The sequence below is a fragment of the Tachysurus vachellii genome, chromosome 26, assembly GCF_030014155.1.
Source record: "Tachysurus vachellii isolate PV-2020 chromosome 26, HZAU_Pvac_v1, whole genome shotgun sequence".
NCBI lineage: Eukaryota > Metazoa > Chordata > Actinopteri > Siluriformes > Bagridae > Tachysurus > Tachysurus vachellii.
In genome coordinates, this window is record NC_083485.1 from 13671850 (window position 1) to 13696889 (window position 25040).

A 25040-nucleotide genomic window follows, 5' to 3' on the forward strand; every position below is an offset into this window, starting at 1 on the left:
TGTGCTGGTGATGATGCTGCTTCTTTTTCCCTTTCTGAGAACATTTATTTTTGGACATGTAAACCAGATCGATGGAAACAGTATGTTGGGATGTAATTAAGAGATTGTTTCTGATCTCTATTCAGATTCACCTCTCGGTTTAGGTTCATTGTTCTAGTCTCTAATGCTCGAGGAAACAGAGTCTCTAAACTGACATGAATAGAACATTTTGACCCCATGTGCATGGTAAATTCATATGTTTCTGGACATAATATGGGAAAAGTATCATAGGTATGTTTCATACGTGTGCGAGAGGAGACTGGCTTCGTCCTTCTCCCTACTTGCTTTTGTGCCAAGCTTTATTTTCAGCCTGCTGTTTGAGAAAAATCCGAATAAGCTGCTCATGCAAATCCAAATAATACAGAAATCTGAAGGTGAGTGTGGATTTAATGTGAAGAGAGAGAGACAGAGAGAGAGAGAGAGAGAGAGAGAGAGAGAGAGAGAGAGAGAGAAAAAGAGAGAGACAGGGAGGCAGAGCGAGAGAGGGGGAGAGGGGGGAGAGAGAGAGAGAGAGAGAGAGACAGAGAGAGAGAGAAAAAGAGAGAGACAGGGAGGCAGAGCGAGAGAGGGGGAGAGGGGGGAGAGAGAGAGAGAGAGAGACAGAGAGAGAGAGAAAAAGAGAGAGACAGGGAGGCAGAGAGGGGGGGAGAGATAGAGAGATAGAGAGAGAGAGAGAAAAAGAGAGACACAGGGAGGCAGATGGATAGAGGGGGAGTTGGGGGAGAGAGAGAGAGAGAGAGAGAGACAGAGAGAGAGAGAAAAAGAGAGAGACAGGGAGGCAGAGAGAGAGGGGGGGAGCGGGGGGGAGAGAGAGACACAGAGAGAGAAAAAGAGAGAGACAGGGAGGCAGAGGGGGGGGGAGAGAGAGAGAGAGAGAGAGAAAAAGAGAGAGACAGGGAGGCAGAGAGAGAGGGGGGGGGAGAGAGAGAGAGAGACAGAGAGAGAGAGAGACAGAGAGAGAGAGAGAAAAAGAGAGAGACAGGGAGGCAGAGAGAGAGGGGGGGAGAGGGGGGGAGAGAGAGACAGAGAGAGAGAAAAAGAGAGAGACAGGGAGGCAGAGGGGGGGAGAGAGAGAGAGAGAGAGAGAGAGAGAGAGAGAGAGAGAGAGAGAGAGAGAAAAAGAGAGAGACAGGGAGGCAGAGAGAGAGGGGGGGAGAGGGGGGGAGAGAGAGACAGAGAGAGAGAGAAAAAGAGAGAGACAGGGAGGCAGAGAGAGGGGGAGAGAGAGAGAGAGAGAGAGAGAGAGAGAGAGAGAGAGAGAGAGAAAAAGAGAGAGACAGGGAGGCAGAGAGAGAGGGGGGGGGAGAGAGAGAGAGAGAGAGAGAGAGAGAGAGAGAGAGAGAGAGAGAGAGAAAGTGTTACTGTCACCACCAGGAAGTAATTTTTTCCCCCATTAGCACCACATCCTTTTTTGTTGTTTTTTTTACTTCCTCTTATACAGAAAGAATTACAGAATTACAGAAAGCATTTTTTTTACAGAAAGATCATACACAAAACACACAAAACTGCAAATTGTACACCTTTACTTATGACTTAAAAATGTAAAATAAATCTCTGTCTCTCTGTCTATCCCTGTCTGTCTGTCTCTGTCTGTCTCTCTGTCTATCTCTGTCTGTCTGTCTCTGTCTGTCTCTGTCTATCTCTGTCTGTCTTTCTGTATCTCTCTCTTTCTCTCTGGCTCTAATTCAACTCACGGGATTGTATTCAATCCCGTGAGTTGAATAAGAGCCAGAGAAAGAGAGAAAGAGAGAGATACAGAAAGACAGACAGAGATAGACAGAGAGAGAGAGAGAGAGAGAGAGAGAGAGAGAGAGAGAGAGAGAGAGAGAGAGAGAGAGAGAGAGAGGCAGAGAGAGAGACAGAGAGACAGAGAGAGAGAGAGAGAGAGAGAGAGAGACAGAGAGACAGAGAGAGAGAGAGACAGAGAGAGAGACAGAGAGACAGAGAGAGAGAGAGAGAGAGACAGAGATAGACAGAGATAGACAGAGAGAGACATAGAGAGAGAGAGAGAGAGAGAGAGAGAGAGAGAGAGAGACAGAGAGAGAAACAGAGAGACAGAGAGACAGAGAGAGAGACAGAGAGAGAGAGAGAGAGAGAGACAGAGAGAGACAGAGAGAGAGACAGAGAGAGAGAGAGAGAGAGAGAGAGAGAGAGAGAGAGAGAGAGAGAGACAGAGATAGACAGAGATAGACAGAGAGAGACATAGAGACAGAGAGCGAGGGGCGATTTATTATGTCGCTTTGTAGAAGCCAACATTCTGTTTTCCTATTTAAGCTTAGACAAAACTTTATCAAGAGTAACTCCTCCTAGGGCTTTCGAGCCACATGCACCAAATTCGGATATGTTGTAGACCCTGTTCTGAAGTTTGTTGCTATTACTTTTCTAAGCGATCCAAGTACCGGTACTTCCGGTACTGGGTCTCAAATTGGCCTTTTTTTCCCATAGACTCCCATTATAAACTTTGGAGGTTTATAACTCTGCAAGCTTTCGAACTATCTACACCAAACTCGGCCAGCTCCTTTAGGGTGATACTCTGAACAAAGGTTTAAACTGGTGTACCGACTGGCCTTTTGGTTGTCCCGCAGCCCCGCCCCCAATATATGCAAAATCAAAAAACATTTTACAACATGGACATGTGACATATCAAAACACTCAGCACAATGAGGGGAACTTCCTCACGGGTATTCTGATGACATCACATGATGTCACGTGAAAATAAATAATTTGCACAACATGAACAAGCTTTCTGTTTACTTGCTTCCAAAAGTAACACTGACCCTTATGTCCACTCACCTCCAGAAAGCCCCGGCCTTTGCGAATACTTGCATCGTCAAAGCCAACATCAATGATGTTAGTCATAGCATAGCATGCTCATAAAGGGAACAAGTGAGTTGTGCTGGTTTATTGGTTCAGTTTCAGAAGGTCATGAGTTCAAATCTTACCAACATCACGCCATGGGGCTTTGAGAAATATACCTGATCTGTTGTACCGTCTCTGACTTCGTAAAAAAGCGTTAGCCAAGTTAGCAAATGTCAAATTGTAAGAAAGTATTTTTTTGCTCTGGATTGCTTTTTTATTTGGTTGATTATTTTATTTTACCATAATTTTCAGGACCCTGTGGTGTAAATCTTATGCTGTATGAATTTTAGCATTAGTCCTACATCTGGTGTGAGATGAAGCTGTGTGAACGTGGTGCTGTGAAAAGAAAAAGGTGATTGGACTGGAAGAATGGTGCAGCCCTTATTGGCTCATCTGCATAGGCCGTTTGTTGTGATGTTGCCATAGCGCCTTCACAAACAAGGCAACATCTGCTGAGCAGCGGACGCAACACAGAGGCGATGTTGTGTTAGGAGAACCGGGACGGCACAAACACCGACGCTGTCCACCGTTTATAGAAAAGCTCGGGTGGAGAACACACTGGGGGATTCAGCAGACCGATGGCGCAATGCAGGGATTTTATTGTACAACATCTGACAGAAATACATGCTCAACATTGTTCTGTCCAGCGCAGTGATCCACCTAGAACCTTTATCTGGTCTAATAGCTCAGTGTGGAAGCCAAACACAATGTTCTAGAGCAAACTGTTCCCCATTATAAGGTTAAAGATTCCCCTTTATTAGGTGATCCATTTAAATAGACTGACATTAACATTATTTAAAGGCTAAAATCTGAGAAATTAGGGTTCTTCAAGGGTTCCTTGAAACACTAAAACCTAAAAATCTTTCTCCATCCAAAAGAAAAGTTCAGAGAAACCTCTACTTTGTTCCAAGTGTAAAAGAGAAACCATGAAACGTTCTAGAGAGAATTTTTTTTTTTTGTTTTAATCTTAAAGGGAATATTATTATCTTAAAACAATTCTGTTTGGAATTCTGTCTTGGCTGTGAGGTTCCTCTAGAGCTCCAGAGAGACTTGCTAAAGACTCCTTTAAATTCAGGACCATGAGAACCTTTAACTTCTCAATGAAACCTGGAGGATCCAAAATCTCCAAGCCTCTCCATGTACCTAAAATTTGTAAGGTTTTAAATAGAGATTGAAGAACCTTCATCAATGTAGGTGGTAGGTGTAGATGTATGCTTTATATATATATATATATATATATATATATATATATATATATATATATATAAAATTTATATATATATTATATATATATAAAAGTTCCCCATTGAGTTCTTTTCAATGACTTCTTCAAAGTAGTTCTAGATAAAGAACAATATATATATATATATATATATATATATATATATATATATATATATATATATATATATATATATATTTAATCTAAGTAAGATGTTTTTCTTCTTCTTCATACACAGTATACATTTGTTTCAACCAAAAACAACGACACTGTGTTATGAAAAATGGTCTACACTCTACGTTAAAAAAAAGTAATGGCACCCTACGTGCACTTTGTAAATTCTAGAACCCTTTTAATATAAAAAGGTTCGTTGCTCTGCAGTGGTTCTATAAAGAAGATTTTCTGGGATTCTATTTGCCAAATACAGAACCATATTTTTCTTCACAGAACCCCAAGAAACCTCTTTAGTAGGAGTGTAAGAACCAATAATCCTCGAGATATATCATTAAAAATTGTCAAAGATCCTTTTCAAACTAGGAGCCAAGGACAATTTAATGCTCCAAATGAACCTGTGATGTATTTTTTTTTTTTAAAACCATTTTTGAAGTAAAAACTGTAACGTTTTCACAATTAATGTGTTTAATGTCTGACCTGTATAAAAAACAATTAATTCCAGAAGTGCATTTTCTTTTACTTTGTAAATGTCAAGCGTTAAGCAAATCAGGAATAAAAAGTGTGGGGAGACAAATTAGTCACAGAGTTTTTTCTTTTTTTTTTCTGTAATAATGTCACACAGGACCGGTGGATGATGTGGGATCCGCGCTCCGTCTCGTTCTCCTTATTACCGAGCACGTCCTGCCGAGGTGTGAGAGACATGGACACTTTTTGTCACGGATGATTTTGAATCCCAGCGTCCTAACAGGCAGCATGTCAACATCACCGAGGGAGGACGGAGGGAGGATTAAAGAGGAAGACGAAGAAACAGACACGATGAACAGAGGGCTCTAGCTATCTGACTAATAAACACAAGCTGAGCTGAGCTACACAAAAGTACTAAACTGTACCTTCCCTTTAATATTTCACAGATATAATGAAGAATTACGATACATAACAGGACTGTAAATGCACACCTATAAAATGACACCTGATACATATCATGAGGTTCAAACTGTGCAAAAGATTAGAAAAGGTACAGTACAGGTTTTTCACCTGAGAAAATATTTTAAAATACAGTTTTAAACACATATGTTTAATAAATACTGTATAAAATCATTTTAAAATACTGATTGAAACAGTTGTTTGATTTTTAAAAAGAAATAAATACAGCTTAAAACTTAGATTTCAAACATATATTTAAACAAATGCTGTGTAAAATGTATTAAAAATATTATTTAAAAGATGTTTAAAAATACAGTTTTAAATCTTAAATAAAAAGAAAATTACGTCGAATATTTTAAACGTTTATATATATATATATATATATATATATATATATATATATATATATATATATCTATAAATCTTATATTTATAAATAGCTTACAATATGATTAATAATACTATTTGTAACATGCATTTTAAAAAATATCTATTTATATTTAAAAGAATTTGAAGTCTAAAAAAATTAATTAATTAATTAATTTAGTCCTCCATTTCTTTCATATTTAAAAGAATTGTAGGACTAAATAAATAAATAAATAAATAACTAAATAAATATTGTATGTAAAATATAATTTTAAAGAGCACAGTTTCTTTTCTCTTGAAATTTCCCTTTCCAATACTTTTGCAACATATACAACTAAGGGGAAATTTGATATCACAAGGGGCAAGTACATAATTTCCTCAGCTGTTTAAATGCAAACCATTTTATTTTGTTTATTATTTGTTTTCTACCCATTTTGAGCTTCGTCATAATGTCTATAATACCAGAGTCAAAAGCAGGGTGCCAATAATTCCGGCCTGCAGTTCATGGACTGCTTATTATTTAAAGAAATGCTTTAGTGGTATTTGTAGGACGGTTATATTAGTGTTAATAATAATAGTGTAGTGTATAAGATACAGTTTAATAAAACAAACAGCCTGATTAGCGACTCAGAGAGTCTCAGGTTCATTAAACACCTCAGGACGTAACGTGAGCTATTCGGTGATGTAAAGGTCTGGTCTGGTCTGGTCTTGTCTGTGCACACCTGAGCGATCAGCTGTAATCTTATTGGCTTATAAGTGATATCATTACTGGGCCTTGTGGTGATGTCATAACAGCGTCATTAGCACTCAGTGGTGCGCTGATACCCTCCGAGACCTAAACACAAATAAAATAAAAACTTGCCGACACAAGAAGCGAGTGCAAAAGTTCGTGCCCCATTTGGTTAATGGATAAAAAAAAAAGTTCAAAGGAAAAACCCACCCTAAAATATCTTTATTTCTAATAAAATTCCAATACACTTCTTTCATGCTATATTTTCACTATTTACCCACAGAATTACCCACATTTCCATGCTGATTGATGTACTAGTAGGATCAAAGGGTGGAAAGGATGCAGCGGCGCTTTAGTCCTTTAGTCTCTCCAACTCTGTTCAAGTATCAATAGATCAGCGTCTAAAGCATCATACTAACATCATGTAAACGCCGCCGTCAGAACAGTTCTGTTATGTTTCAGCGTGACGCACAAACAGTAACGTCTCACACGATTAACATAAATACGGCACCACATGATAAACATATTCACATAAAAAATCCTTTCCACATAAACACATTTAGCATGTCGCAGGATGACGGTTTCCTTTAAGGTGCTTCATGTATTGGAGAACAAACAGCCTGAGTCACTATCAGGAAAAAATATTCAATATCAGGGAAAAAAACAAAACAAAAACAAAAACAAAAACAAACACATGACCAAATAATGATGCAATAAAAATCATGAGAAAAAATGAGAGGGATAAAAACCCCAAAGACCCTCGAGATTTGTGAAAGTCCTTCTATTGAGTTCATATTAAACTTTATCATGCTGCTATTAATTATTAAATATTTTATTCTTTTTAATTTGATAACTTTGAAAACACTTGAACTAAAACTGAGCCCTTACATAAACAGCGTATATTTATTTGTTTATTATTTATTACTCGTTTACTCCGGCGTCTTTCGGGATGTCATCATCTCGCTCCCGTATGTGTGTGTGAGTGTGTGAGCAGAATTCAGATGCAGAGGCAAAGCGTTGCTTCGTGTCACAGTGACATGATCTGATATAATATGATGTCTAGATGCGTGTGTGTGTGTGTGTGTGTGTGTGTGTGTGTGTGTGTGTGTGTGTGTGTGCGCTCAAATTGCTGAGGACAGACAGGTGCAGACAATCCCTGTCAGTGTGTGTCAGAGTCACACAGTGCTGCTTCATTAATGCTGGAAATGAACACAGGCTGCACACACACACACACACACACACACACACACACACACACACACACACACACACACACACATATGACTCCTAATCTGACATTGTAAAGGACAGAGTCTAAATAAATAAATAAAAGATCTATATTCAGGACAATGAGTTTTTCTTGAGTTTGGGGTTAAACGTTGCTTTATAAACAACACAAAGAGAACATGTTCATTAATACAGAGTGAATAGAGACTGAACCTTTATAACATCTATATAACTATAGAGCTTTATATTTATATTATATCTGTTTATAGCTTTTAAAACTGTGCAACATCAGTTAGATTGAGCTATAAATGTATTACAGCAACTTTCTTTCTTTCTGCTCTTCTTTTTCTTCTTTCTTTCTTTCTTTCTTTCTTTCTTTCTGATTATCTTTCTTTTTTCTGCTCTTCTTTTTCTTCTTTCTTTCTTTCTTTCTTTCTTTCTTTCTTTCTTTCTTTCTTTCTTTCTTTCTTTCTTTCTGTTTGCTCTTCTTTTTCTTTCTTTCTTTCTTTCTTTCTTTCTTTCTTTCTTTCTTTCTTTCTATTCTTCTTTTCTCATTTCTTTCCTTTTTTCCTTCCTTGCTTTCTTTTTTCCCTTTCTTTCTTTCTTTCTTTCTTTCTTTCTTTCTTTCTTTCTTTCTTTCTTTCTTTCTTTCTTTCTTTCTGTTTGCTCTTCTTTTTCTTTCTTTCTTTCTTTCTTTCTTTCTTTCTTTCTTTCTTTCTTTCTATTCTTCTTTTCTCATTTCTTTCCTTTTTTCCTTCCTTGCTTTCTTTTTTCCCTTTCTTTCTTTCTTTCTTTCTTTCTTTCTTTCTTTCTTTCTTTCTTTCTTTCTTTCTTTCTTTCTTTCTTTCTTTCTGTTTGCTCTTCTTTTTCTTTCTTTCTTTCTTTCTTTCTTTCTTTCTTTCTTTCTTTCTTTCTTTCTTTCTTTCTTTCTTTCTGTTTGCTCTTCTCTTTCTTTCTTTCTTTCTTTCTTTCTTTTTTTCTTTCTTTCTTTCTGCTCTTCTTTTCTCATTTATTTTCTTTTTTCCTTCCTTGCTTTCTTTTTCCCTCTCTTCTTTCTTTCTTTCTTTCTTTCTTTCTTTCTTTCTTTCTTTCTTTCTTTCTTTCTTTCTTTCTTTCTTTCTGTTTGCTCTTCTTTCTTTCTTTCTTTCTTTCTTTCTTTCTTTGTTCTTTCTTTCTTCCTTTCTTTCTTCATATTATGTTCAGTCTTTGGGTCCATCTAAGATTATCGTTATCTCATAAACGAGTGACCGCTGAATGTTTGTCGTGTTTAACTGGAATTATCTCAGTAATCAGCAGATGAACTCATTAGATATATTGGAGCTCATCTATACAGAGTCAAGATCATAGCAAGGTCAAGAAGGAAGAAGAAGAAGAAGTAAACTGAGATGTTGAGGTCTTCTTGTTTTTCTGTTCTGTTTCTTCCCTTCCTTTTTTTTTCTCTTTTTCTCTCAGAAGTGGTTTTAATAGACCAGAAATGTCATTCAGGTATAAATGTTAATTATCCACTGAAACTTAAGTAAAATTAATTCCATTTAGGATCGAAACAAAACAAGCACAACAAGCAACATCAATGTGTTCTTTTGTTAATTCACTAAAAGAAGAAACAAACCTTTTTAGAATTAAACTCGAATGTGTTAAAGTGTTTTAGCGAGAAGTTCGCTGAAGGATCGTTATGATAATAAGTCTAGACGGGAAACGATGAAAGTCTGGATTGAGCTTTTGTAGAATCCTGTGTGCTCGGTATAGTAAGGAGATAATAAAAACTACAAAGTCTAGAACTCTACAAGTCTCTATGGAGAAGTGAGGACTCCTGTTCCTCAAAACGCACATTGTGACAGCGCTGAGAAGAACAGGGAAATTTCACTACTGCTATATGAGCTGTTTCCTCTCACACTTAGGAAAAATATCCGAGAAACATGAAGCTCTAATGCTGACAAGTCAAAAATAGATGTCGGGTTATTCTTGTAATAGAAATCTATCAAAATATAAGTTTTTTCACAATCCAGATTTATTGCATGAAAATATCTCAATGAATCATCTCAGACTTTCAGGAAATATCGTTCTGTAATATTTCTATGTGTTTTGAAATATCTGTCTGTATCTGGTTAGTTTAAATTCAAGTTTAAACCCTAACTTTAAAGAATTATACAGAAATACTGAATTTTATTTCCTGTAATCTAAACAAACTACTAATTAAAAATCAGCACCATCCTGACCAGGCGGTTACTGCATGTTACATACTGGCTGTTTTCTCCACTTTGTTTTATTTATTGTTGACCAAAGTAGTTTTTCTATCAAGAAATGTGATATTACATTTAGATATTACACTCATTCGCTCACTCACTAACACGCGCAATCACTCACTCACTCACTCACTCACACACTTACTCACACATTCACTCACTCACACACTCACTCACTCATACACTCACTCACTCACTCACACACTCACTCACACACTCACTCACTCACACACTCACTCACTCACTCACACACTTACACACTCACTCACATACTCACTCACTCACACACTTACTCACACACTCACTCACACACTCACTCACTCATACACTCACTCACTCACTCACACACTTACACACTCACTCACATACTCACTCACTCACACATTCACACACTCACTCACACACTCACTCACTCACACACTCACTCACTCATACACTCACTCACTCACACACTTACACACTCACTCACATACTCATTCACTCACACACTTACTCACACACTCACTCACACACTCACTCAATCACACACACACTCACACACTCACTCACTCACACTCACACACTTACTCACACACCCACTCACACACTCACTCATTCACTCACTCACACACACTCACATACTCACTCACACACTCACTCACTCACACACACTCACATACTCACTCACACACTCACTCACTCACACACTCACATACTTACTCACACACACTCACTCTTTAACTCACTCGCACAATCACTCACACGCACAATCACTCACACAATCACTCACTCACACAATCACTCACACAATCACTCACTCACACAATCACTCACACAATCACTCACACAATCACTCACTCACACAATCACTCACTCACTCACACACTCACTCACACACACTCATTCTTTAACTCACTCACACGCACAATCACTCACACGCACAATCACTCACTCACTCACTCACTCACACACTCACTCACACACTCACTCTTTAACTCACTCACTCAATCACTCACTCACTCACTTTTTTAATCACTCTCTTAGTCACTCTGTCACTCACTTCCTTTCATTAATCAATTTATCCTAGCCAGGAACAACCTGGCATGATATAAAGCAATACATCCTTGATAGGATTCAAATCCATTGCAGGGCACACACACACAAACACACACCTGAGGTAATTTAGCATCATAAATCCACTGGCATGTTTTCTGGAGATAGGGACCTGGGGACCGAGCGGAACCTGGAGGACACGGACACTGACAGAAACACTGAGACAGAACCTTAGACAGAACCTTCACACAGACAGTATCCTCAGGTCTGGATTGAAGAACCCCAACATGCCACCTACTGGATTTGCTACTAAAGTCCCAATGTTGGTATCATGACAACGCTAAACCAAACACAGAATAATTATGGCATCATGAACAGTGTGGAACAGAGTGCACTTTATAGACTGTATTGTGGCAATATATAAAGTATGCAGGCTAAACATGGTATCTAAGTGATAAACTAATCTGGAACTGAGCCTTGCATTGTAAAATAAAAAAACACTACAAACCTTACGTAATATATCTATAGCACCCTACAGGCTGGAAAAAAAGTTCTTGATGCTTTGCCACATAGGACGCGCTGCGACGTTTCATCAATGTTAAAGTCCTCCTCATGTACAGCTGTTCAAATATGCCAAAATATACTACTGCCTTTCATTAGATCCCTAATACTCTCCCCACAGGCTGCGAATCACACCGTGATCGATGTGCGTTGGCGTCATGCAACCCGACATGAGGAGACTTCGGTGCCAAATGGTCACTCCCAGTCCTGGAAGTCCTTACAGCACCACGCTCTCCTCCAGATGGGAGCACTGAAACTTATTGCTTTACAAAGTTTCTTAGAAGAAAAAAAAACACAATGTAAACACAAGAGCAGCTGAACACTCGAGCACTTTTGTATTCAAGCATAAAACAGACACCATACGTCATACATCAAACTAGCACAAAAGTAGCGCATCAGCACTGGGCGATTATGAAACTTTGACCTCGTGGCCTTCCTCCAATTTCCTGTGTTGCTTCATTGAGGCTCTTAAAGCATATCAGGACACTTGGAACGCTGCGCTGTTGTTGTTTTTACTGAGGTCTTTTCTGATTTATCTAAAATGGCATCCTGATGCTGATTTAAAATCTTTAAGAAAACATCTGGGAATCTTACAACAAATTAGCCTACTTTGAGTTCTTACTGAACTTGAAAAGCTTTGTACACAATCTGTGTGGGGTTTTTTTTCTTCTTCTTTAAAAAAATAAAAAAAAAAGATCTATGCTGCAAGGGGTCACGGTGGCTTAGTGGTTAGCACGTTCGCCTCACACCTCCATTGTTGGGGGTTCGATTCCCGCCTCTGCCTTGTGTGTGTGGAGTTTGCATGTTCTCCCCGTGCCTCGGGGGTTTCCTCCGGGTACTCGGGTTTCCTCCCCCGGTCCAAAGACATGCATGGTAGGTTGATTGGCATCTCTGGAAAATGGTCCGTAGTGTGTGAGTGCGTGAGTGAATGAGAGTGTGTGTGTGTGTGCCCTGCGATGGGTTGGCACGCCGTCCAGGGTGTATCCTGCCTTGATGCCCGATGACGCCTGGGATAGGCACAGGCTCCCCGTGACCCAAGGTAGTTCGGATAAACGGTAGAAAATGAGTGAGTGAGATCTATGCTGCAGTCAGAGTTCTGATACATCACAATATGTGACCATGAGGCTGTAATGATTTTTTTTTCTCACTTTTGGCTTCTCTTCTCCTTGCATCCACACGTCTCACGTGCCAGTGATAGCTGCAAAAACAAAAACAAACTCTACATCTGGTGTTTTTTTCACCCTCTCACTCTGATCATGAACAGGTGGGCATCTGCCAGGAGAAATCCAGAGCTAGTCAATGTTATTAACTGTAAAATATAATATTTTATCAAATGAAAATATCTAATGTTTCTTATAAGGGTTTTTTGTGTGAATTATTATGAATTAAATACCATGAATTAAAAGATTATTATTAAATGAGGACTAGGACTATCTTGAGCCGGAACGACAATTATGAAGGCATTTGGCACATTTATGACCAGAAGCAGTGTAGAAATACAAAATAAATACATTTTAGACTTAAAAACACAAGGGAAAACTAGATTTGTAAAGTTCATCACGACAAACTTTGATGTTGGCTTTGACGATGCAAGTATTCGCAAAGGCCGGTGCTTTTTGGTGGCGAGTGGATATAATGGTCAGTGTTCCTTTTGGAAGCAAGTAAATAGAAAGCTAGGGTGCCAAAACATTTGGAGGTAAGTGGAGATGAGCATGTGATGTCATCAGAATACACGTGAGGAAGTTCCCCTCATTGTTCTGAGTGTTTTGATATGTCACATGTCCATGTTGTAAAATGTTTTTTGATTTTGCATATTTTGGGGGCGGGGCTGAGGCACAATTCAATTCAATTCAATTCAAGTTTATTTGTATAGCGCTTTTTACAATGGACATTGTCACAAAGCAGCTTTACAGAACATAAACATAAAACAAAAGATAAACATAAGGAGAAGTATAAAGAATTAATATAATAAAAATTCAAGATATATACAGTTCACAGTGTGTATGTATGTATGTATGTGTGTATGTGTATTTGTCCCCAATGAGCAAGTCTGAGGGCTCAGGCAACAGTGGCAAGGAAAAACTCCCTTAGATTGGTAAAGGAAGAAACCTTGAGAGGAACCAGACTCAAGGGGAACCCATCCTCATATGGGTGACACTAGATGGTGTGGTTACAAATATACAAGTATCACAGAGTCCAACTGGAGCCGGTAGATCTGTAGATGTCTCAGGGTTCTCACAGAGTCAGCCTTGTCTAGCAACCGAAAGGCTGTCTAGAAACCAAGGCTGTCTAGCAGCCTTGTCACAACCGAAAGGCCAGTCGGTACACCAATTTAAAACTTTGTTCAGAGTCTCACCCTAAAGGAGCTGGCCGAGTTTGGTGTAGATAGTTCAAAAGCTTGCCGAGTTATAAACCTCCAAAGAGCAACAAACTTCAGAACAGGGTCTACAACATATCCAAATGTGCATGTGGCTCGAAAGCCCTAGGAGGAGTTACTCTTGATAAATTTTTGTCTAAGCTTAAATAGGAAAACAGAATGTTGGCTTCTACAAAGCGACATAATTAAAATAAAAAACATTCGCACGTGATTTTATCAAGGAGAAGGAAATTACCAAGTAAGTTAGAAAGGAAGGATACTATTAGGAAGTAATTGACTCATAGCCTCTTAAAAAGATATGAGTCAGTATTTAACCAGAAATTGCTGCCTGCTCAGGAGAAACAGGATTTCTCATACGTCAACTAAACATGACAATGGCTTTATCCCAACCTAATCCAAACTGCTCAAGCAGAAAATGGATTTTATCCTCAAACTAACTCAATCCTCATACCTCGAACAGAATTTACCCTTATAACTCAAACAGGCTTTATGCTCTTACCTCAAACATTAATCCACATTCATGCTTTATCCTTGAACCTCAGATTTTATCATTGTTTGCTCTCATACCTCAAACTGGTTTTATCCTCGCACCTCTATATCCTCTGACCTCAAATCATTTGTATTACCCTCATACCTCAAACAGGAGTTATCATCTTCATACCTCAAACACGTTTTAACCTTATACCTCAAAGAGCCTTTAGTTAACCTTGTACCTTGCACAGCTTAATTCTCATGCATTAAACATGTTTTAACCTCAAGAAGGCTTTAACCTCATAGCTCCATAAGATTTTATCATCCTCATACCCCAAACAGTTTTATCCTAATACCTCAAACATTCATTATTATTCTTAAACAGCAAACAGTTTTATCCTCATACCTCAAACAGTCATTAATATCCTCATACCCCAAACAGATTTATCTTCATACCTCAAACAGTCATTATCATCCTCATACCCCAAACAGTTTTATCCTTAAACCTCAAACAGTCATTATCATCCTCATACCCCAAACAGTTTTATCCTTAAACCTCAGTCATTATCATCCTCATACCCCAAACAGTTTTATCCTTAAACCTCAAACAGTCATTATCATCCTCATACCTCAAACAGTTTTATCCTTAAACCTCAAACAGTCATTATCATCCTCATACCCCAAACAGTTTTATCCTCATACCTCAAACAGTCATTATCATCCTCATACCTCAAACAGTTTTATCCTTAAACCTCAAACAGTCATTATCATCCTCATACCCCAAACAGTTTTATCCTCATACCTCAAACAGTCATTAATATCCTCATACCCCAAACAGATTTATCTTCATACCTCAAACAGTCATTAATATCCTCATACCCCAAACAGATTTATCTCCATACCTCAAACAGTCATTATCATCCTCATACCTCAAACAGTTTTATCCTTAAACCTCAAACAGTCATTACCATCCTCATACCCCAAACAGTTTTATCCTTAAACCTCAAACAGTCATTATCATCCTCATACCCCAAAGAGTTTTATCCTTAAACCTCAAACAGTCATTATCATCCTCATACCCCAAACAGTTTTATCCTCATACCTCAAACAGTCATTATCATCCTCATACCTCAAACAGTTTTATTCTAATACTCCAAACAGTTTTATTCTCATACCTCAAACAGTTATTATCACCCTTATACCTCAAACAGATTGTATTATTCTCGTATCTAAATCATGCTTTATTGTCCTCATACCTCTATCCTAAATTCTCAAGCAGGTTTTATCATCCTCATACCTCAAACAGGATTCATGCTTGGATTCAGGAGGCTCATACACCTTTCAAGACCACTGCTTGCATTCAAAGATTTATTCTGTTTGTTTTCTACAGGCTTTACAGCATTTATCACAGAACAGTAACCAGTGTAGAATAACTTTTAACTGTGTTTATTAGAGGAGAAGTTGTCAGCTGTAAGAAAGATAGAATATATTAATCCTTTATACAGCAAAATCGTATCAGGTGATATCAGGCATACAGAGATCCCTGACTATGAGGAGCTAACATTTGTTGTTGTTGTTGTTTTTTTTAAATGATAACACTGAATTTTTAATTAAAGGCAATAAAAACACAGTATATTTTGCAGAGACATTTTTTTCCCCAGTAAGGCCTGAAATGTTTTCTTCACGATGGTGATTAACACCAGACTCCTCGGCTAACAAACCGTCGCTCCTTGAATATGACATTTGGATATGACAGATAAACACACATGGCCACTTGGAGTGGAGTCATTCTTCAACTGCATTTTTTTTTTATTTAACAAAACAAGACCAAATTCTAAGAACCAGAAAATTACAGTAAATATCGATAATTCCTGCTACAGAAATGGTTCCTTTTTTGTGATTGTGTGCTGATTATCTTAACATCAGTGGCCATGAAAGGAAATAAGTGTTTAGTGTTTTAGTAAGGTCTGCTGAATGGGCCTGATTGACCATTTAGGACCACTTCAAGCAGTAAAAAGCATTTCCAGCTCTTTTTTTTTCTTCTTTTCGTTTAAGCAGGCCTGCAATCTTATAGCAACCTATAGCGAGTTGCTATGGTTACATGAAGATTTGCTTTTTGAATGCGAGAATAAGCTCAAGGAAGAACCGGAATAAAAGTAAGTGTAAAAATGAGTGAGTAAAATCCTTGTGGGGGAAAAAAAATAAACCCTAATTGTAAGGGCAATTTTGTTCCTTTTAACGGTCAGAGTAATCATCACAGTGAGCTCTCAAACGTTACGTAAGTTAATTGCTGACTGTATATAAATAGAACCTCCATCTATAGACATCATAAAGGCAGTTAAATCGCTTAATTTTGAAAGGATGAATAGATTAAAGATAAGAATCATGTCATAAAAGTCCATTTTATACAGGAGCCACTAAAGTATTTAAGTTGCAAAGTCTTCTTCTTCGTCTGTCTTGAATCAGAAATAATTTCTCATCTCCTGTGTGTTTAATTAAGTATCCCCCCATTCCTAATCCACCCACCCACCCACCCCCACTTAATACACCCCCACTTAATGTACACTCAATACAGACCGAACTTTAGCTGATATCATTATTACGTACTCCCATCGGCTGGCTGTGACGCAGAAGCAGGCTAATCTATGTTAGCATTATCAGCTGTACATGAATGCCCTTGGGGGGAAAGTTATTAGTGTTAGGTGATTTCTGCGTTTTAATATCACTGGTCTATCACTGGACAACACGTTCCTTTCTTGAGGATCAACCTGCACTTCTGACGCAACTTCGAAATTTGAACTGCAGCCTTGAGTTCTTGAATCTGATTGGTCAAAAGGTGTTGATTCATATTCTTTAGTAGGAGCTTTGGAAGTAGCTATGGCTGTAAGACAAATCACAGGTTTATATTAATAATAACGCTCTTGTGATCGTCTGTGTCACTTTTCAAACAACTGTAAAGTCTTCAGGACAGAGGAGTTTCTGAATCGGAGTGTCGTATTGTTTATCAGTAAACACATTTCTAAGATGAGTGACTCCGAGCCTGAGCTAACTGCAAGGTTAAAGAATAGAAAATGACCCATTCAGTTTCCACTTTGGGGGAAGGCCAAGGGAAGTTGTTCGTGATGCAACTTCTCATGTGGTACGTGACACATGTGGTGTTTCTTGGCTTTGCTGAAAGCCACAAAAAAAAAAAAAGACCAAGAAGAAACAGAAAGAAAACTTTTCCTTTTTCTGATATATTTCCATGACGTACGTCATTGCCGAACAGCGTGGCTATATTTTATTTTGGGGCAGTAATCAATTATTTGATTAGGGGCAGTGGTGGCTTAAGGCTCTGGGTTGTTAATCAGGGGTTTTAGCCCCAGCTCTGCCCGGGTCTAAATGCCCTCCGAAACGGCTTCGAGACGGATATAAATCCGATCGCTCAAACCACTTCAGGAGGTGGTCTGGGAAGCATTTCAGATGAAACTGGACAGGTGTAAATGCATGTGGTTGTTCAAGCCACATACGTCAGCGCTATACTCCTCCCAAACGGAAGTACGTCACTCGCAGGTCGTGCATCGCGCCAGAAAGAAACATGTTTTCCCACCAGTGCTGGCTATGATCTTTCACCCAGGCGTCTCGTTGGGTCTTAAAATGCGCTGCTGCCGCCAGCGAAAATGCAGCAAACAGTAAATACTGTTTTTTGTAGCAACCGCACACACCAAAGCGTGTTCCATTTCAATTACCCCGGAAATGAGGTAAAATATATTTGCATTTTTGGCGGGAGTAGAAAGATCAGATTGATATCCGATTCGCCGAGACGCATTTATGTGGCCTAATGTAAATGGAACAGTTTTAACAAATCAGATAGCTATCGGATCAGAGAAAACACATGAAGTGACCAGGTGTAAAAAGGCCCTTACAGTTCCAGTATTTATGGCTGATTGGAGCTGTAAAAACTCTAATCAACAACTATATAATATAGATCTAAACAGAGCTGTGAGACACAAATCAATGGAACGTCGGCTTATATCTGTCAAATCGCAACATATTTTGAAATTGTTTGTCACTCAAAATAGTTGATTAGCATTTCAGCAGAATTTTAAAATGTAGAGTTTTTAAGAGGATTAATGTTTTATAACATGGTTGCAGATGCGGTTCATTTATATCAAGCAAACAAAACAAATCTTAATGTCACACGGTCAAGGTCTAAAACAGGCAAGCAATCACTAGAACAAAGATAAATAGTGTTCAATGCTAAACTGAGCGCTACTTTGGAGTAAGTGTGATGGATGTGATTTGAAACCTATGTACATAACACGTGACAATAGAGTCCAGCGCCAAAATACTGTATGGTGTTCAACGGCTAATATAGACTGAACAAAATTACAAACGCAACAACTTTTGTTTTTTGCCCCAATTTTTCATGAGCTGAACTCAAAGACCTTTTTCTATGTACACAAAATGCCTATTTCTCTTAATTATTGTTCACAAATCTGTCTAAATCTGTGTTAGTGAGAACCTCTCCTTTACCGAGATAATCCAACCACACCTCACACGTGTGGCATATCATGATGCTGACTACGCAGCATGATTATTACACAGGTGTGCCTTAGGCTGGCCATAATAAAAGGCCACTCTAAAATGTGCAGTTTTTATCACACAGCACAAAGTTGCCACTGATGTTGCAAGTTTTGAAAGAGCGTGCAATTGGCATGCTGACAACTGCAAACCATGTGTAACCACACCAGCACAGGACCTCCACATCCAGCATCTTCACCTCCAAGATTGTCCTAGACCAGCCACCCGGACAACTGCTACAACATTCAGTTTGCATAACCAAAGAATTTCTGCACAAATTGTCAGAAAACAGTCAGGGAAGATCATCTGCTTACTCGTCGTCCTCATTGGGGTCTCGACCTGACTGTAGATCTGTACACAATTCCCAGAAGCTGAAAACATCCCAGTTCTTGCATGGTCAGCATACTTACCGGACATGTCACCCATTGAGCATGGTTGGGATGCTCTGGATCAGCGTATATACTGTACGACAGCGTGTTCCAGTTCCTGCATATATATATATACAGCAACTTGTGAGGTGGATGGATCATCTTGGCAAAGGAGAAGTGCTCTCTAATACAGATTTAGACAGATTTGTGAACAATATTTGAGAGAAAAAGCCATTTTGTGAACAAGGTATTGTGTTCATAATTAGAAAAAAGTGTTTATAATTTTTTTCAGTATATAATGTGGAATATATGATGGGGTTGAACAAGCAACTATATCGTCGCTGTCGGGCGGAAACCTCCTATGTCCAAAATTGGTCAATTTCATATTTTTTCACATATCGATGCTATTGGTCAGTCCCCATGTGGGTCTGTTATTTTTACAAGTTATTAACCAATCTAAAGTCTTGAAAATAGCTTGAGCGCAAATCTCATAACTCCATTGGACACTTCAACTGTCCACCTCTTCCTCACTCCGAGGGAGAGCTTCACGGCATATTTCTCCTCGAGAAGAGTCGCAACGAATCAACACGTCTTCTGAGGTAAATGTCTTCAAAACACTGGGCTCAAAGAAAAAAAAATCTTGACCCCCGCTAGTTCTGGTGCTCGTCTGAGGACAGGAATTTAGCACAAGACAATCCACTGCAATGCGGACTAAACCCTGTGCACTGCAGATAAGGTACGAAAATTAAATTTTTAATTTCCTGAAAAATAACGGTTTTGGAGATACGAGGATTCCGCCTGACAGCGACAATATATATACATATATACGTATATATATATATATATATATATGACAAAGTACACAATGTTAAATTAAAAAAAGGATTGATTTAAAGATATGGAAAACAAATAAAAAGAGAAAAATCTCTGTCTGAAATAAGGCTGAGGTGAAGCCTGGAGTTCGGATTTTAATAGAGCAGCAAGGCTGTGCTCAGGGACGTGTCGGTTATCACGTCGTTTCTCTGCCCGGGGTTCACCTCCTCGGGCCCTATTAAAAAGATGAAGGTTGCTCGTGGAGATCTGTGCTTCACGCTGTGACACGTTGCTGGAAGGATACTGGGGTTTCTGAAGTGTTCAACTGCATGCTGTCATCTAATATTAACTGCACAGGTAGAGATTCAGCAGCAGAAAGGACAGTATGGGGCAAATCGGGTCCACTCCAAGAGCAGAGAAAAGCTTCGGAGTGTCACTGTTCAAAATCTTCAAACTGCTCGTTAAAACTGAAATAAAAAAACGTCTAACAGCCTTTTTTGTTTGCAGGGGGAGAGAACTTGGGCTAATAGTATCACTTCAAAAACGTAAAGAAAATGTAAAGGATTTGTTTTGCACTCTTGCATATAAAATTGTGAAAAATTACAGACACTGCACATAAACTATCTAATTACCAAAGTATAATGATTTAGCTAGCTAGCGCATACTTGTTTAAATCTTTTATTGAGGTAATCTAAAGATACAGTGACAGTAGAAATAATATAAAAATGTCTGGAACGTCAACATTTCACTCAAAGGTGTTAGTAAAATATCAAGAAAAGGTTCTACAAGACTAGAAATTTCAGTCATAGCTAACCGTTCGTTAACTGCTAACTTTCATAGGTTATGCTAATCCTTCATAAACAAATCAACATTACAAACAACCACAAGAGAGGTCAGAAAGTTCCATGAATATTAATATCGTAACGCTAACATCATCGTACAGCTACTGTAGCTCAAATTGCCGATTCGTAGAAAGATCGATATCTCTTGATTGAGAGAAATGACACGGGAAACCCCCCTGACAAATACTAACGAGCTAAAAATTAATGAAGTTGTGAGAAAAGCTAAACCCATAACCACTTTGCATCATGCTAGCCTTATTCGTACGTGACTTCTCTTTCTCTTCTCATAATGTTTTGTATTAGTTTGTGCTTATTCTCAAGAATTATCTGTTTCTGTGTACTGTATTTAGACAGAGTTTCAACAGTTGCTTATCTCTGTGGCTGAAAGTGCCCATGAAGTGAAAGATTAGTACACCCTGATGCATAATTCACACACACACACACACACACACACACACACACACACACACACACACACACACACACACACACACACAAAAGGTAAAGAAAAAGAGAAGAAACCCAGATCTTACACACAGAGCTTTAAATAACGAAGACATGAGGACAATTTTATTGCTTCAGCTTCAGTCGTCACATCAGTGTACTGAGTAGAAGTAGGACAGATGAACACTCAACTGTGGCTAATTCAACAAAAAAAGAGCAACACAATAAATATACAGAGATGAGATGAAGGGGAAATGGGAAACAAAAAGCGAGGGAGGGAAGGAGGGAGGGAGTGATGGAAAGGGAGTGATGGAGAGGGAGTGTGAAACCAAAAGGTGAAAGACGCACCATGTTGGAGGGTTTCATCAAACTTTTCCATGCTACAAAGGAAGGGATTTGCCACGTTCGCCTCACACCTCCAGGGTTGGGGGTTCGATTCCTGCCTCCGCCTTGTGTGTGTGGAGTTTGCATGTTCTCCCCGTGCCTCGGGGGTTTCCTCCGGGTGCTCCGGTTTCCTCCCCCGGTCCAAAGACATGCATGGTAGGTTGATTGGCATCTCTGGAAAATTGTCCCTAGTGTGTGATTGCGTGAGTGAATGAGAGTGTGTGTGTGTGCCCTGTGATGGGTTGGCACTCCATCCAGGGTGTATCCTGCCTTGATGCCCGATGACGCCTGAGATAGGCACAGGCTCCCCGGTGCAGAGATTTCGTTCAGATAGTTGTGAGACAATTATATGCAGAATGCAAAGGATCTGTTTTTGCGGCTTTATTACGCAGACAAATACAATAAGCTCATACACACTGAACAAATGGTAAACAAAGAGCAAACGGCTCAGAATAGTACTGCAAACTAACAATACTTTGCACATGCTGTAGCGTAGGAGCGGTTTATATACAGCGTGATCTAGAAAGTTAACAGGAAGTAGCACCGGAAGTGAACCCAGAGAATGGATATTTTGGTGATGTTTCCCTCTGGTGGTTGGGAATTTGCAGGTTGCAATGTTACAACTACACTAGAGTTGTGAGTTTAATCCCAGGTCCACCAAGCTGCTACTGTTGGGCCCATGAGCAAGGCCCTTAACCCTCACTCACTCACTCACTCACTCATCTTCTACCGCTTATCCGAACTACCTCGGGTCACAGGGAGCCTGTGCCTATCTCAGGCGTCATCGGGCATCAAGGCATGATACACTCTGGACAGAGTGCCAACCCATCGCAGGGCACACACACACACTCATTCACTCACGCAATCACACACTATGGACAATTTTTCCAGAGACGCCAATCAACCTACCATGCATGTCTTTGGACCGGGGGAGGAAACCGGAGTACCCGGAGGAAACCCCCGAGGCACGGGGAGAACATGCAAACTCCACTCACACAAGGCGGAGGCGGGAATCGAACCCCCCAACCCTGGAGGTGTGAGGCAAACGTGCTAACCACTAAGCCACCGTGTTCCCCCCCTTAACCCTCAATTGCTCTAAATTGACTAAAATGAGATAATGTTAGTCAAACTGGATAAGGGCGTCTGCCAAATGCTGCCAATTTATTGCCAAATGCAAAAATTTATTTGTGTAAATGGCTGTTAACTGAAGTGTGGTTTGACCCACTAATTCCTTCCACCAATTCCTTTTACAGCACCTCTGGAGCAGAGAGAGTTAAGGGCCTTGCTCAAGGGCCCAACAATGGTAGCTCGGCAGTGCTAGGGCTTGATCCACCAATCAACAACCTAGAGCCTTAACCACTTGTGCCACAACTGCCCAATGATGTAGCTTAAAATATTATTCCCACTAAAAGTCAGAGAGGTAAAAAGTGTTAGAACAAAAGATGAAAGAATGTGAATCAGTATTCATCAGTAATGTCGTGTACTAATCAGAGAAGCAACTTTACAATGATGCTATCAACACCATGCTTCAACACGCGCATGGTTTTCTCAGTTTTCTTTTTTTTTACTTGATTCAGCCACATGTCATTTCATCAAGGCGTATTATCTCAAAGTAAATAATATGTACAAAATGTAGAAATAAGAAAGGAGATGTGTAAAGTATTTGAGTATGTGTGTATGGCATTGTCTGGAAAGCTGGGTTTTTGTGCACTAAATCCAAGCCCTGGATGTTTAGAGGAACAGATTTAAAAAAATAAATAAATAAATAAAAAAAATCACCCCTCGGCTTCTAAATGTAATCACTGTAATTTTTTTATGCAATTGTAATTTTTGTGAAACCCCAACCCTTTAGGGGTCATAAACCGAACAGCAGCATGGCTTCAAACTTAAAACAAAAGGCTAATGCAAATAATGAAGGCTTTAGGGCTAATAATGTGCACTAGCAGGTTAGATTATGAGACAGTGGCTGCAGTTAGCACTGTTTCCCCCTCAAGCCTCGTTAGACCTCATGCTAATGTGGACTTAGCAAGGTGCAGTGGGTGTGAGGTGACCTTGCTCCACGGTTGGGAGGTGAGAGCGCTGTGTTGATGTAGACCCGTGTCCGAGATCGTTCCTGCTATCCCCCCTTCGCTTCACGTGGAGGGCAATTACGGTACTAACCTATCTGACAGTGCTGGAGAAATGTCAAAGGAAATGATCATCGTGGCAGGCAGCTCGCAGTTTTGACATTCTCCGAGCGTAATGCGTGGGCCTGGCACTCACAAATAGATGCAGCGCTACCTTGGTTTAAATGTCACCACCAGCCAGGGGGCTGAACAGGACTCACTGACTTTACAACACAGTCCCAGAGGAACACATGAAGCTTTTTTATCAGAAATTCGCTTTAGAATTGGATTGTGTTTTATTTATTTTAAAGCAATGCTTAATACATAAGCCCTAAAATGTAAGATTCTCATCGATATATACTTTTCTTACTCTTCTCAATCTTCTTCTCCTTCTCAATCTTCTTCTCCTTCTCAATCTTCTTCTCCTTCTCAATCTTCTTGTCCTTCTCAATCTTCTTCTCCTTCTCAATCTTCTTGTCCTTCTCAATCTTCTTCTTCTTCTTCTTCTTCTTCTTCTTCTTCTTCTTCTCCCCCTCGTCCGCCTCCTCCTCCTACTCAATCTTCTTCTTCTTCTTCTTCTTGAAATATTCCATGGCATCTATATTTTTTTGGTTTTTCTACAAGCCCAGTCCAGTCTATATAATTTAATGAGCAAACATTACACAGTTAGCTAACTACTAGCGATAACTAATTGGAATTTTATTCTCTTAAACTTCAGCTTGCATTGTCACGTTCTACTGTACATCACTTTTTAACCATCACAACCTCAAACTTTATCATAACGATCAAAACTATTTTTCAGCACTTAACACTATGAAGATAAGTGAGTTAGGAAGGTTCTCTCTGTATAGCTGAAGGTTTTTAGGTACAAATTCATTCTTAAATCGTTCTGATTCTCTATTTTTTTTTTTAGATACTCATCAAATTAAAATTTTATTTAAGGGGCCTGGACATGGAATCTGCCTGTCCTGGAGAGCCGAGCTGATGAGTTGCTCTACATATGTGATAACCGATTTAATTGCCTTCCCTTCATCAATTCCTTTAAATACGTCTTCCATCTTTTGGCTAATCGTCTAATTGCGTACGAGTGATTTCTGTCTGAAATAAAATGAATTGTTATTTTTCTTTCATGTCTCTTTCTAAAGTGCAGGGATGAAGAAGAAGAAGAAGAAGAAGGAGGAGGCCACGCAGCAGGGATGAGTGGATGCCGTTTCTACGGCGGTTGCCGTGGCCAGCGGAGTGACGTGCGTGTGCACATGCCGGTCCGTATGCTGTGTGGTAGGAGACAGAACGGCC

At 39.3% G+C, this 25040-nt stretch overlaps 1 long non-coding RNA gene across 1 annotated transcript in view; it reads left to right on the forward strand.

The window, feature by feature from the left end:
- LOC132841114 (uncharacterized) overlaps positions 1-5402 on the forward strand; it is a 79731-nt gene extending 74329 nt beyond the window's left edge. The window contains exon 2 of the long non-coding RNA XR_009647865.1: positions 4917-5402. This is a non-coding gene — a long non-coding RNA (uncharacterized LOC132841114). The remainder of the gene's footprint in view (positions 1-4916) is intronic.
- Positions 5403-25040: the final 19638 nt, after the last annotated feature.